General features: G+C 38.5%; 1 pseudogene; it reads right to left on the reverse strand.

Annotated features, from left to right (window-relative positions):
• Positions 1 to 501: 501 nt before the first annotated feature.
• LOC129535215 (heat shock protein HSP 90-alpha pseudogene) lies at positions 502 to 3647 on the reverse strand (annotated as a pseudogene).
• Between the last annotated feature and the right edge of the window lie 8464 nt (positions 3648 to 12111).

Below are 12111 nucleotides of genomic sequence, written 5' to 3' on the forward strand. Positions count from 1 at the left end.
AGAATCTGAGTCTTGTACATGTCAGACTCCAAAAACGTTAACACTAGGAGGTATGCTATGCTCAGATAAAAACGTAAGATTAATATCTTTGATGTTTTTGAAGAGTAGCTGACATCAGAAGAAACACTGGGCAATAGCTGGAGTGAAGAAAAAGAAACTGTCTTATTTGTCCTGGAGTTTTTGTACTGTGATAGCAATTGTGTTGGGATTGGGAGAGAAGAGAGAGAGGGATTGAGAATGAATCACACCAAAGGTGAAGGCATATGGACACCTCACTGAGAGGAGGTAGGCATGCAGATAGTTTGGTGTATGTATCATCATGTTGTGAGAAGCCCAGGCTAAATGTACAGACTGCAAGTTGGTGCTCTGATTGACAGTCAAATATGTTTTCAGCTGACAGACACATCAGGTATCAGCCATGTGAGGGAACCATCATGGACATCAAGCCCACTGTAGCCCTTGTATGTCTCCGGTACCAGTCACTCATTATCCCCCCTCTCCTTTTACTATTTTTTTTCTTCTTTTAATTCATCTGTATTTGTTACAACTTTTTGAAGCAGAATGTGACTTGAGCACTACTTTTCCATTCACAAAACTTGCTCCAAGTTACTTTTCCAGCGGCTTTATAACATGCCTGGGCAGACTTATAATTTTGCTACTCTAAACAATATTTTTCTTTGGAAAACAAGCCCTATGTATGGACAGTGACTCCAATCAAGTTGGTTCAGCTTAACACACTAACTTCTAGAGGCCTGGTACATGCAGTCGTAACTAGAGGGGATGGAAGTTTTAAAAAGTATATCCCAGAAGATGAAAACTTACAAGTGTTTCTTTTAAACATCAGGTATATACTTCAGAACACTTCAGTGACAGAAGATTTTGGTCTACTAAAGAATCCGTTTGATAGCTAAACACTTCAGACCACAAATTTAACAGAGGTTACATACACACCTTACAACAAACGTTAAGTACTTCCATCTGTTAAAATAAGTCAACATGAAACTAGGAAAAAACAACTAGCTCTGCTTTAGTGCTGAAAGTATTACAGTATCACACTTAGCATAAAGAAATCTTATCCCCCTTATGTAGTTGTCATGCCATACAGATTTTTAAATGTTAACAAAACTAAAGAAATACTTGAAAACATATTAGAGGGAATGGAGACAGAGTGCTGAACACACAGCCAAGTGATCCTCAGGCAGAGATTAGTCTACTTCTTCCATGCGGGACGTGTCGTCATCTCCTTCCAGGGGTGGCATTTCCTCAGTGACCGCAGCACTGCTGTCATCAGCAGTGGGGTCATCCTTGTCAATACCGAGACCAAGTTTGATCATCCTGTAGATCCTGTTGGCTTGTGTCTGGGGATCCTCCAGACTGAAGCCAGAAAACAGGAGAGCTGTTTCGTACAGCAGGATGACCAGATCCTTCACAGACTTGTCATTCTTGTTGGCCTCTGCCTTTTGCCTCAAGGTCTCAATGATAGAATGGTCAGGGTTCATCTCCAGGTGCTTCTTGGCTGCCGTGTAACCCATCGTTGAGTTGTCTCTCAGGGCTTGAGCCTTCATGATCCGTTCCATGTCTGCTGTCCAGCCATATGTGCTTGTGACAATGCAGCATGGGTATGTCACCAACCGGTTTGACACAACCACCTTTATAACTTTCTTCTCCAAAATGTCCTTCATGATTTTGCAGAGGTTTTCAAACTTTGTCTTTTTCTCTTCTTGTTTCTTTTTCTCTTCCTCATCTTCTGGAAGTTCCAGGCCCTCTTTGGTGACTGACACTAAGGTCTTCCCCTCAAACTCCTTCAGCTATTGCACACAGTACTCATCAGTAGGCTCGATCGTGTAGATCACTTCCAAGCTGTGCTTCCGGAGACGCTCCACAAAGGCCAAGTTGGCTACCCGGTCCTTTGTCTCACCTGTGATGTAATAAATATGTTTCTGGTTTTCCTTCATTCCTGTGCAATAGTCCTTGAGAGAAACCATCTCATCACCAGAAGCAGAAGTATAGTACCTCAACAGCTCTGAAAGCTTTTTCCGATTTTGAGAATCTTCATGTATTCCAAGCTTAATATTTTTAGAGAACTGCTCATAAAATTTCTTATAGTTCTCCTTATCTTCTGCCAGTTCAGTGAAGAGTTCCAAGCACTTTTTGACCAAATTCTTCCTGATAACTTTCAAAATTTTGCTTTGTTGCAACATCTCACGGGAAATGTTCAGAGGGAGATCCTCAGAATCCACCACACCTCTAATGAAATTCAGGTATTCAGGGATTAGCTTCTCACAGTTATCCATGATGAAAACTCTGCGAACATACAACTTAATGTTGTTGTTCTTCTTTCTGTTTTCAAACAGGTCAAAAGGAGCTTGTCTTGGGACAAAAAGAAGGGCTCTGAATTCCAACTGCCCTTCAACTGAAAAATGCTTGACCACCAAGTGATCCTCCCAATCGTTGGTCAGGCTCTTGTAGAACTCACCATACTCCTCATTAGTGATGTCATCAGGGTTTCTGGTCCAGATAGGCTTTGTCTTGTTCAGCTCTTCTTGATCTATGTACTTCTCCTTGATCTTCTTCTTCTTGTCCCCGTCCTTCTTCTCTTCCTCCTCTTCATCTGAGCCAACGTCTTCTATCTCGGGCTTGTCATCAGATTCCTTTTCTTCTTTCTCCTTCTCTTCCTCTTTGTCTTCCTTCTCTTCTGTTTCATCATCACTAACTTCTTTATCGCATTCCTTCTCCACAAAAAGAGTGATGGTATAGCCAATGAACTGAGAATGCTTCTTCACAATCTCCTTTATTCTCCACTCCTCCAGGGACTCAGTCTGGTCTTCTTTCAGATGCAGAATAACCTTTGTTCCGTGCCCCATCGGTTCTCCTGTGTCAGTCCTCACTGTGAATGACCCTCCTGCAGAAGACTCCCAGGCGTACTGCTCATCATCATTATGTTTAGTGATAACCGTCACTTTCTCAGCCACCAAATAGGCTGAATAAAACCCGACACCAAACTGGCCAATCATGGAGATATCAGCGCCAGCCTGTAAAGCCTCCATGAACGCTTTGGTCCCGGACTTGGTGATGGTGCCCAGATTATTAATCAAATTGGCCTTGGTCATCCCAATGCCGGTGTCCACGATGGTGAGGGTTCAATCTTGCTTGTTGGGTACGAGATTAATGTGCAGTTCTTTCCCAGAGTCTAACTTACTGGGATCGGTCAAGCTCTCATACCTGATCTTGTCCAAGGTGTCGGACGAGTTTGAAATCAGCTCCCTCAGAAAAATCTCCTTATTCGAGTAGAAAGTGTTGATGATCAGTGACATCAACGGGGCAATTTCCGCCTGGAAGGCGAACGTCTCCACCTCCTCCTCCTCCATCGGCTGGTCCTGGGCCTGGGTCTCCTCGGGCATCTTGGCTGAAGGACTAGCGTGGGCTCCGCAACGATGCAGCACAGGGATGCAGAGGCAACTCCTTTTACTATTTTTAAACCACTAAGTGCATTGCCAAACTACCACAGTTCCCTTCACGTTGGGAAACAGATTAGAAATTGGAGGAGGGTGATGGAATAGACAAGTTTCAGATTCAAATCCAGTTTTAGAATTAACTTATAAAACTCTAAAAGCTGATCTAATAGTGGAAAGGCTGATTCTGTCAATTGTCGGTGATGACACCCAACCATCTCATTCCCTGTCATTTCCTTCTTCTGCCTTCAATCTTTCCCAATATCAGGGTCATTTCCAATGAGTTAGTTCTTCACATGAGGTGGCCAAAGTATTGGAGTTTCAGCTTCTTCATCAGTCCTTCCAATAAATATTCAGCATTGATTTCCTTTAGGATGGACTGGTTGGATCTCCTTGCAGTCCAAGGGATTCTCAAGAGTCTTCTCCAACACCACAGTTCAAAAGCACCAATTCTTCAGCACTCAGCTTTCTTTATAGTCCAACTCTCACATCCATGCATCATTACTGGTAAAACCATAGCTGTGACTAGCTACGTCAACAAGGTGATGCCTCTATTTTTTAATATGCTATCTAGGTTGGTCATAACTTTCCTTCCAAGGAGCAAGCATCTTTTAATTTCATGGCTCCAGTCACCATTGGCAGTGATTTTGGAGTCCCCAAAAATAAAGTCTCTCACTATCTCCATTGTTTCCCCATCTATTTGCCATGATGTGATGGGACCGGATGCCATGATCTTAGTTTTCTGAATGTTGAGCTTCAAGCCAACTTTTTCACTCTCCTCTTTCACTTTCATCAAGAGGCTCTTTAGTTCTTCTTTGCTTTCTGCCATAAGTGTGGTGTCATCTGCATGTCTGAGTTTATTGATATTTCTCCTGGCAATCTTGATTTCAGCTTGTGCTTCATCCAGTCTAGCATTTCTCATGATGTACTTTGCCTATAAGTTAAATAAGCAGGGTGACAATATACAGCCTTGACGTACTCCTTTTCCTATTTGGAACCAGTCTGTTGTTCCATGTCCAGTTCTAACTGTTGTTTCTTGACCTGCATACAGATTTCTCAGGATGCAAGTCAGGTATTCCCATCACTTGAAGAATTTTCCACACTTTGTTGTGATCCACACAGTCAAAGGCTTTGGAACAGTCAAAAAAATCAGTTTTTTTTTCCCTAAACTCGCTTTTTCTGTGATCCAACGAATGTTGGCAATTTGATCTCTGGTGCCTCTGCCTTTTCTAAAACCAGCTTGAACATCGGGAAGGTCATGGTTCATATACTGTTGAAGCCTGACTTTGATAATTTTGAGCATTACCTTTCTAGTGTGTGAGATGAGTGCAATTGTGTAGCAGTTTGTGCATTCTCTGGCATTGCCTTTCTTTGAGATTGGAATGAAAACTGACCTTTTCCAGTCCTGTGGCCACTGTTGAGTTTTCCAAGTTTGCTGGCATATTGAGTGCAACACTTTCACAGCATCATCTTTCTGGATTTGAAATAGCTCAACTGGAATTCCATCACCTCCACTAGCTTTGTTTGTTGTGATGCTTCCTAAAGCCCGCTTGACTTCACATTCCAGGATGTCTGTGTCTAGGTGAGTGATCACCTAGATGGGTCATGAAGATCTTTTTTGTATAGTTCTTCTGTGTATTCTTGCCACCTCTTCTGAATATCTTTTGCTTCTGTTAGGTCCCTACCATTTCTGTCCTTTATTGTGCCCATCTTTGCATGAAATATTCCCTTGGTATCTCTAATTTTCTTGAAGAGATCTCTAGTCTCTCCCATTCAACTGTTTTCCTCTATTTCCTTACACTGATCACTTAGAAATGCTTTTTTCTCTCTCCATGCTATTCTTTGGAACTCTGCATTCAGACACATATCTTTCCTTTTCTCCTTCCACCTTCAGCTGTAGAAAACCACAAAGCTACTTTCTGTTACCTATTTTGGACATTTCATATAAAAGAAATCATATAACATGTGAGATTTTTGTGATTAACTTCTTTTACGTAGTAGAATGTTTTCAATATTCTTCCATGATGTACCATTTATCAATATGTCATTCTTTATTATGTCTGAATATTATTCCATTTTACTGATAGATCACATTTTGTTCATTCATTCATCAGTTGATGGACACGGGGTTTATATATATATAAAAACACAGATGTTTTGGGTTCTTTTTCAAGCATCATTGGAGTGAGTTTGTCAGTATTTTGTTGTTTACGAGTTTTATGTCTACATGGCCTGTAGGTTTCTTGTTTAGTGATTCCTCTGTTGGATTTTCGTATCAGGATAACTCCAACCTCACAGAATGTTTGAACTAGCCCAACAAAGTCTATTTCTCTCGTAGTGTATACTATTGATATTTTTCTCAGAGGGTCACACTGCAACATGTACACTGTCTTCCTGACAATCAAGGACCAGTCAGGTTTTACCTCCGCTCTCTTTGAGTCCCTTTTTCCTTTATCAGCAAATTAAGCTCCTGGCTGGTTATCTACTGAGATACTAGCCCCCACTAATTGCCAGCTAATTGCACTGCTGTTTGCAAAAATGTCCTCAGGCATGCATTGTTCCACACTGAATCCCAACTCCTTTACACGGGCAGGGTATTGCCCATCTTTGAAGCTTGCTCAACACTCTCCCGGAGAAGGCAATGGCACCCAACTCCAGTACTCTTGCCTGGAAAATCCCATGAGTGGAGGAGCCTGGTAGGCTGCAGTCCATGGGGTCGCAAAGAGTCAGACACGACTGAGCGACTTCACTTTGACTTTTCACTTTCATGCATTGGAGAAGGCAATGGCAACCCACACCAGTGTTCTTGCCTGGAGAATCCCAGGGACGGGGGAGCCTGGTGGGCTGCTGTCTATGGGGTCGCACAGTCAGACATGACTGAAGTGACTTAGCAGCAACACTCTCCAGGCAAATTTTTGTGCTATGTACCAGGAACTTTGTGAATGTGTGCACATACCTGTGTGTGAGGCATATGGGTACATGTGCATGCAAACAGGGAGTTGGAGGATTGGTGCTGCTCTCCAGTTGTTGCCACGACACAGTGTGAAACTTCTACACGCCAGAATCACAGGTGATGGTATCTGCTGAAGTTGATCAGCTGCTAAATTTACTTGAAATCGTTCTTTAATTACAGGAAGCTGGAGGGAATGGAAGCTGCCACACACCTACCAAGCCCTCTGCAGCAGCTTTTTTTCAAACACAGAGAACTGTGTGGGAAATGGATCTTCTCACTTTATCTGCTTCTTCCCTAGGTCCATTCTACCTAGCAACAGTGGCAGGTAGGGAACTGGAAGCCACACAGCTACTGCCAGTCACATGATATAAACTTTCCATAGCACAGAGAAGTGCAAATGATATCTGCCAATGTTTGCTGGCTACCAAAATCATTTCAAGGGCTTCCCAGGTGGCTCAGTGGTATAGAATTTACCTGCCAATGCAGGAGTCGCAGGTAGGATCCCTGGGTCAGGAAGACCCCCTGGAGAAGGAAATGGCAACCCTCTCCAGTATCCTTGCCTGGGAAATCCAGTGGACAGAGGAGCCTTGTAGGCTACAGTCCATGGGGTCACAAAACAGTGTGACACGACTTAGCATTCAAACAACAAAGTCATTCCAAAAAGCTCTTCCCCAGGATTCTGAGGGAGATCAGAACTGCCACTAGGCAATCAAACTTACTGGAACAGCAATTCTGTGAGGCAGAACTATGGGGATATAACTGCACTCACTAACTGCATTTAACTAATAACTAAAACCAGGACTTCCTGTTGTTCTTATCCTGCCTCCAAGGACTTTGTTTAATAAATTTTTCTCAATTTGTTGTTAGCCCTTTAATGAATCTTCAGAGACTTTGAATGATTGACTTTGTTGATTGTTACAAGTTTAATAGCTTTCTGTCCAGGGGAGAGTGTTCTCTGAGATCCTTTTATTGCCATGCCAGCAACTGTAATCAGCCATTACTGAGTGCAACCGCACAAGTTACTCTAGTGAGAACTGCCTAGGTGAACCTAGTTGAAACACAGAACTATTAGAGATAGTATCATCTCACTGTTTTAAGCAACTGATTTTTAGGTGGTTTCTCATCTAGCAAGAGATAATCAGAATATATTATCAGATTTACTTTTAATTTTTCTATTGTCTACTGTCACTGTCGGATGAGTCAAGGCTGTAAATCTTTATGAACAAAGGAAAATCAAACAATGATTTTGCATGCATAAATAAATTTTTTAAAATAGCTATATTCACAACCTTTGGAAATTTCATATCATCACTAGGTTTCTTTAAGCATCTTTTCTAGGATCAAAAAAGTCAAGCCAAAGATATGTGCAATCTTATTTTAAACAACATTCTCTGGATTACCTATGGGATCAATCATATGAAGTGCCAGAATCTTCAGAATAGTTATCATTCTTTATTCTCTATCCGTTTATCTCATCTGTTACAACAAAGGGCATAGTGACAGTCTTCCCTCAGGAAAAAAAAAATGTCTTCCTTGATATGAATCTCATGCATTTCCTTCTTCCTTATTCTATTTTGTAGCTTTCAAAGAAGCCTGCAAACAGAATTTCCTATATGCATCTGCCCACCACTTTAAAGGGGAAAACATAAATTTTAACTGCCTATTAAATGTGAATGAACTCCTCCATCTTCTCAAAAATAACTAATGCATTCAACTTTACTTTTTCAACATTCTCAAAGTCCTGCAGCTGTCAACTTAGACAGTAGAGAATCAAAATGCTCTTTGTTAATTTGAAACAATAATCTTTGAAATTATTTAAAATCTATGCATATATTTTCTACAAGGGAATTTCTCATATTTAGAGTATATTTTGGTTTTTTTCTGACATCACATTTCTCCTTTGAAGTAAATCAAGAGCTGGCTGCTATGCTATTAGTGAGTTTGCTAGCAAACCAGGGAGTGACATATCTACCTTTTCTAAGTATATATTTTAGATTATTTGTAGCACAGTTCCAGTTTATATTTCCTTGTTTCTTTCGCTATGTAGCTTTACTAATGAGAAAAAAAATATGCTTTGAGATATCTGTACCAAGTTAGCTATATATGCATATGGGTAAATAGTGGAAATTAAAGTGTGGGTTAAATATAATCAAACTGTGTGACTCAAGAGATGCCAAAATATAATTATTATGAATTACCTAGGAATATGACAGTTTTCAAAATTCTCTTTAAAATTGAGAAAGAAAAGCCTAATTCAGTGGCTGTCAACATAAGAATGTTTTAAAGACAAGCTGGATTAACTCAGTATATGAAGGTCACTGATTTTTTTTTCATTTCATTTGTAAAATGGTAATAATGAAAATTACTATCATTGATGCTTTTATCATTGAATATGCAATTCTTACATGTGTACTGTACAAAATTCTCAGCCATCTAGGGGTTTCTGAGAAAGCTTGTTTCACCCATGTCAGTCCAACTGAATCTAATGCTATATTCCCATCTGTTTCTAAATGTTACCATTATGATTGATTGTGGATACGACTCTTCCCTCATTCCAATATGCTAACAAATGTATCAAGTGTAACGCACATTCATGCTCATATTATGAATGTAAGGGTAATTTGCACAGAAAACAAATAACAGATACTAAAAGTATCAGTAATTTCCACTCAGATAATTCCATACTCTTCATGTCTCTAGGTAAAATATAAATAATGTGAGATTAATGAAGATATTCTCACAGCTATTTCCACTTTGTTTCTAGTTGTTTTTTTTTTTAAATCTCACTCTATGTTACTTTGAATACTCAAAAACTTTCTAACTTTTTTTCAAAGCATTTAGTGATCTCTTTCCCTCACTTTTATAAATATATGCTCTATCCTTAAAATACATTTAGTTACGGGATATAGGGTCAGTCAATCCTTATCTATGAAAAAGCCCATTCTAGCTCAACACTTATCATCTTCATTAAAACAACATCATTCTTAACATTTATTGTACCAGTCCCTCTAAAATATTAGCTTAGAATCACTATTCTCTACTTTTTCTTAATCTTTTATATTATGTGAATAACTATTCACATTGTCTTCTTTGTATTTAGACAATTTAATAACTGGTAGCAATACATGAAAATAAGAGAATATCAAATGGGATAAAAGAACAAGACCATATTCAGCCAAAAAGAAATGCATTTTGAATATAAAAACAAAACTAGGTTAAAAGGATGGAAATGATACAACATGCCAACACTAATTATAGAAAACCTGGAATACCTATATTAATAACAGGCAAAATAAATTTTATAGCAAAGAATATTACTAGGGATGCAAAAGGGTCATTTCTCAATGCTCTATGAGCCAATTCAGCAAAAACTCTTAATAACCATAGACATTTACAAAATTTTAACACTTTCAAAATAAGTGATAAAAAAGCATTTGAATTGCAAGAAGAAACAGACAAATCCATAACTATAGATAGAGATTTCAACACTCACCTTACTCTGCTTCACAGAACATGTATACAGGAAATCAGAAATAATATAAAAGTTTTGATGAACACAATAATCAAATTCACCTGAGTGACATTTGTGGAACATTCCATGTCGTGACAGAATAATGTGCATTCTTTTCAATTGAACAAAGATGATACACTGAAATAAAACTCACTGTGGGCCAAAACATGTGCTGTGCTTAGTCACTCAGTCGTATCTGATTCATTACAACCCCATGCACTACAGCCCACTAGCTCCTCTGTCCACGGGGATTCTCCAGGCAAGAATACTGGAGTGGGTTGCCATGCCGTCCTCCAGGGGATCTTCCCAACCCAGGGTTAGAACCCAGGTCTCCAGCGTTGCAGGCGGATTCTTTACTGACTGAGCCACCAGGGAAGCCCCCAAAATAGTATTACCAAATTTGGAAGAATTAAAGTCATATTAAGTATGCTTTGTGACCACAATAGAATCCAATTAGAAGTCAACTCTAGAAAGGTATCCACGTATTATTTTAAAATAATCTGTGAAACAGAGAAGAGATCACAAAGAAAATTAAGATCATTTTAACTGTATGAAAATCAAAACATCCAATTCTATGGGATGCAGCTAAGAAAATTATTAGAGGGATTTTTTTTGCATAAAATGCCTACATTATCAATGAAGCAGTGTGTCAAACAACATCTTTAGTTTTTATCTTAGAAACAAAAAAGCAAGCTACACAGAAAAATGGAAATAATAACAACACCACTGTAGAAATCAAGGAAATATATAACAGAAAAAGAGGAAATTCATACAATAAAAATGTCTTTGCTAACACATGTGAATGGCAAATAAGCAAACAAAAAAGACTATCTACAATGCAAATTAAAATCACACTGATATAGTATGACATACCAAAGGATGGGAAAACCAAAAATTAAAAACCAAATAAAACGACAACCTCTATCAAGTGTTGGCAAAAATGTGGAATCACTAGAACTCAAAATCCAAAATGGTAAAATCATTTTTAAAAGATTGTCCAAGCACGTACACTTACTAGCAGTTCTTTCCTACTTATTTATCCAAGTGTAGTAAACTCATATGTCTACAAAAACTCATGAACATAAATGTTCATAGCAGCTTCATTTAGAAGACGGAAAAAAGCCAGTCTCAATCCAAAATCCAAATGTGTCCATCAACAAGTAAATGGATAAGGTAATTTTGATATATCTATATAATGATACAGCAGCAACAATAACAATAAAAAGCAATGATTTATTTATATAGGCAACACCATTGAGGGATTTCAAAATAATTATGCTGAGTGAAAGAAGCCAGTTAATAAGAGTACATATTGTATGGTTCTATTAAAATAAAATTCTAGAGGATGCAAATGTATATTGACAGAAAACAGATCAGTAGCAACCTGAAATGGGAGTGAAATGAAGCAGGAGTTGGAAGGAAGAAATTACAGGGGCAGAAGAAAATTTTTTAAAGTGATGTGTGTTTCTATGATTGTGATTGCAATGAGAGTTTCACAGAAATATGTATTTGTTAAAACTTCTCAAAATATGCTATTTAAATATGAACAGCTGATTGTACATCAACTATATGCTAATACATGTGTTAAAAATTGAAAAGCGTCAATCAATCACACAACTTAACAGTCTTTATACATTTATATCTATAAAAGCCACAAAATGTAATGGAGTGGGGATTACAACACAGGATGCGTGTTGTGGTAGCATCAGGGAGAAATGTATCTTTTTGAAACTGTATATATTCCCCATCATGTTTAGGCAGCATAATATAATCAAATGTACAATATCATAGAATTCAAGACACCAGAATTGTAGTCACTTGCTCTCAAATAACTAATTAAGTAAATGTAGGCATTTCACCTCTCCTCTCTGTAGATCTGTAACATATGGAGCCTTTAAAGTTTCTCCCTATATTCCAATTCCATATCTAAATCTAGACAAGGAATTGAATTTCTAGTTGAGCCACAACCCTCAGCTTATGTGTAACCATGTAAATAAATGCCCACAAACTAGAAATAACAATACACTTCAAAAGTGCTGTTTTCCAAGGCCTCAAAATATTCAAAGTGAGATTAATAAACAAAAAGATTTAAGATGATGGCCTGTTTCCAGTAAAGCAACACTTTCTGATAATCTTCATATTTCTCTGCCTTCTCTCAAACTTTCCTGTTTAAGTAAGGGTATTTACTTCTGTTG

Source organism: Moschus berezovskii, chromosome X (genome assembly GCF_049115385.1).
Source record: "Moschus berezovskii isolate FMDL1 chromosome X, NW_MosBer_1.0, whole genome shotgun sequence".
Lineage (NCBI taxonomy): Eukaryota > Metazoa > Chordata > Mammalia > Artiodactyla > Moschidae > Moschus > Moschus berezovskii.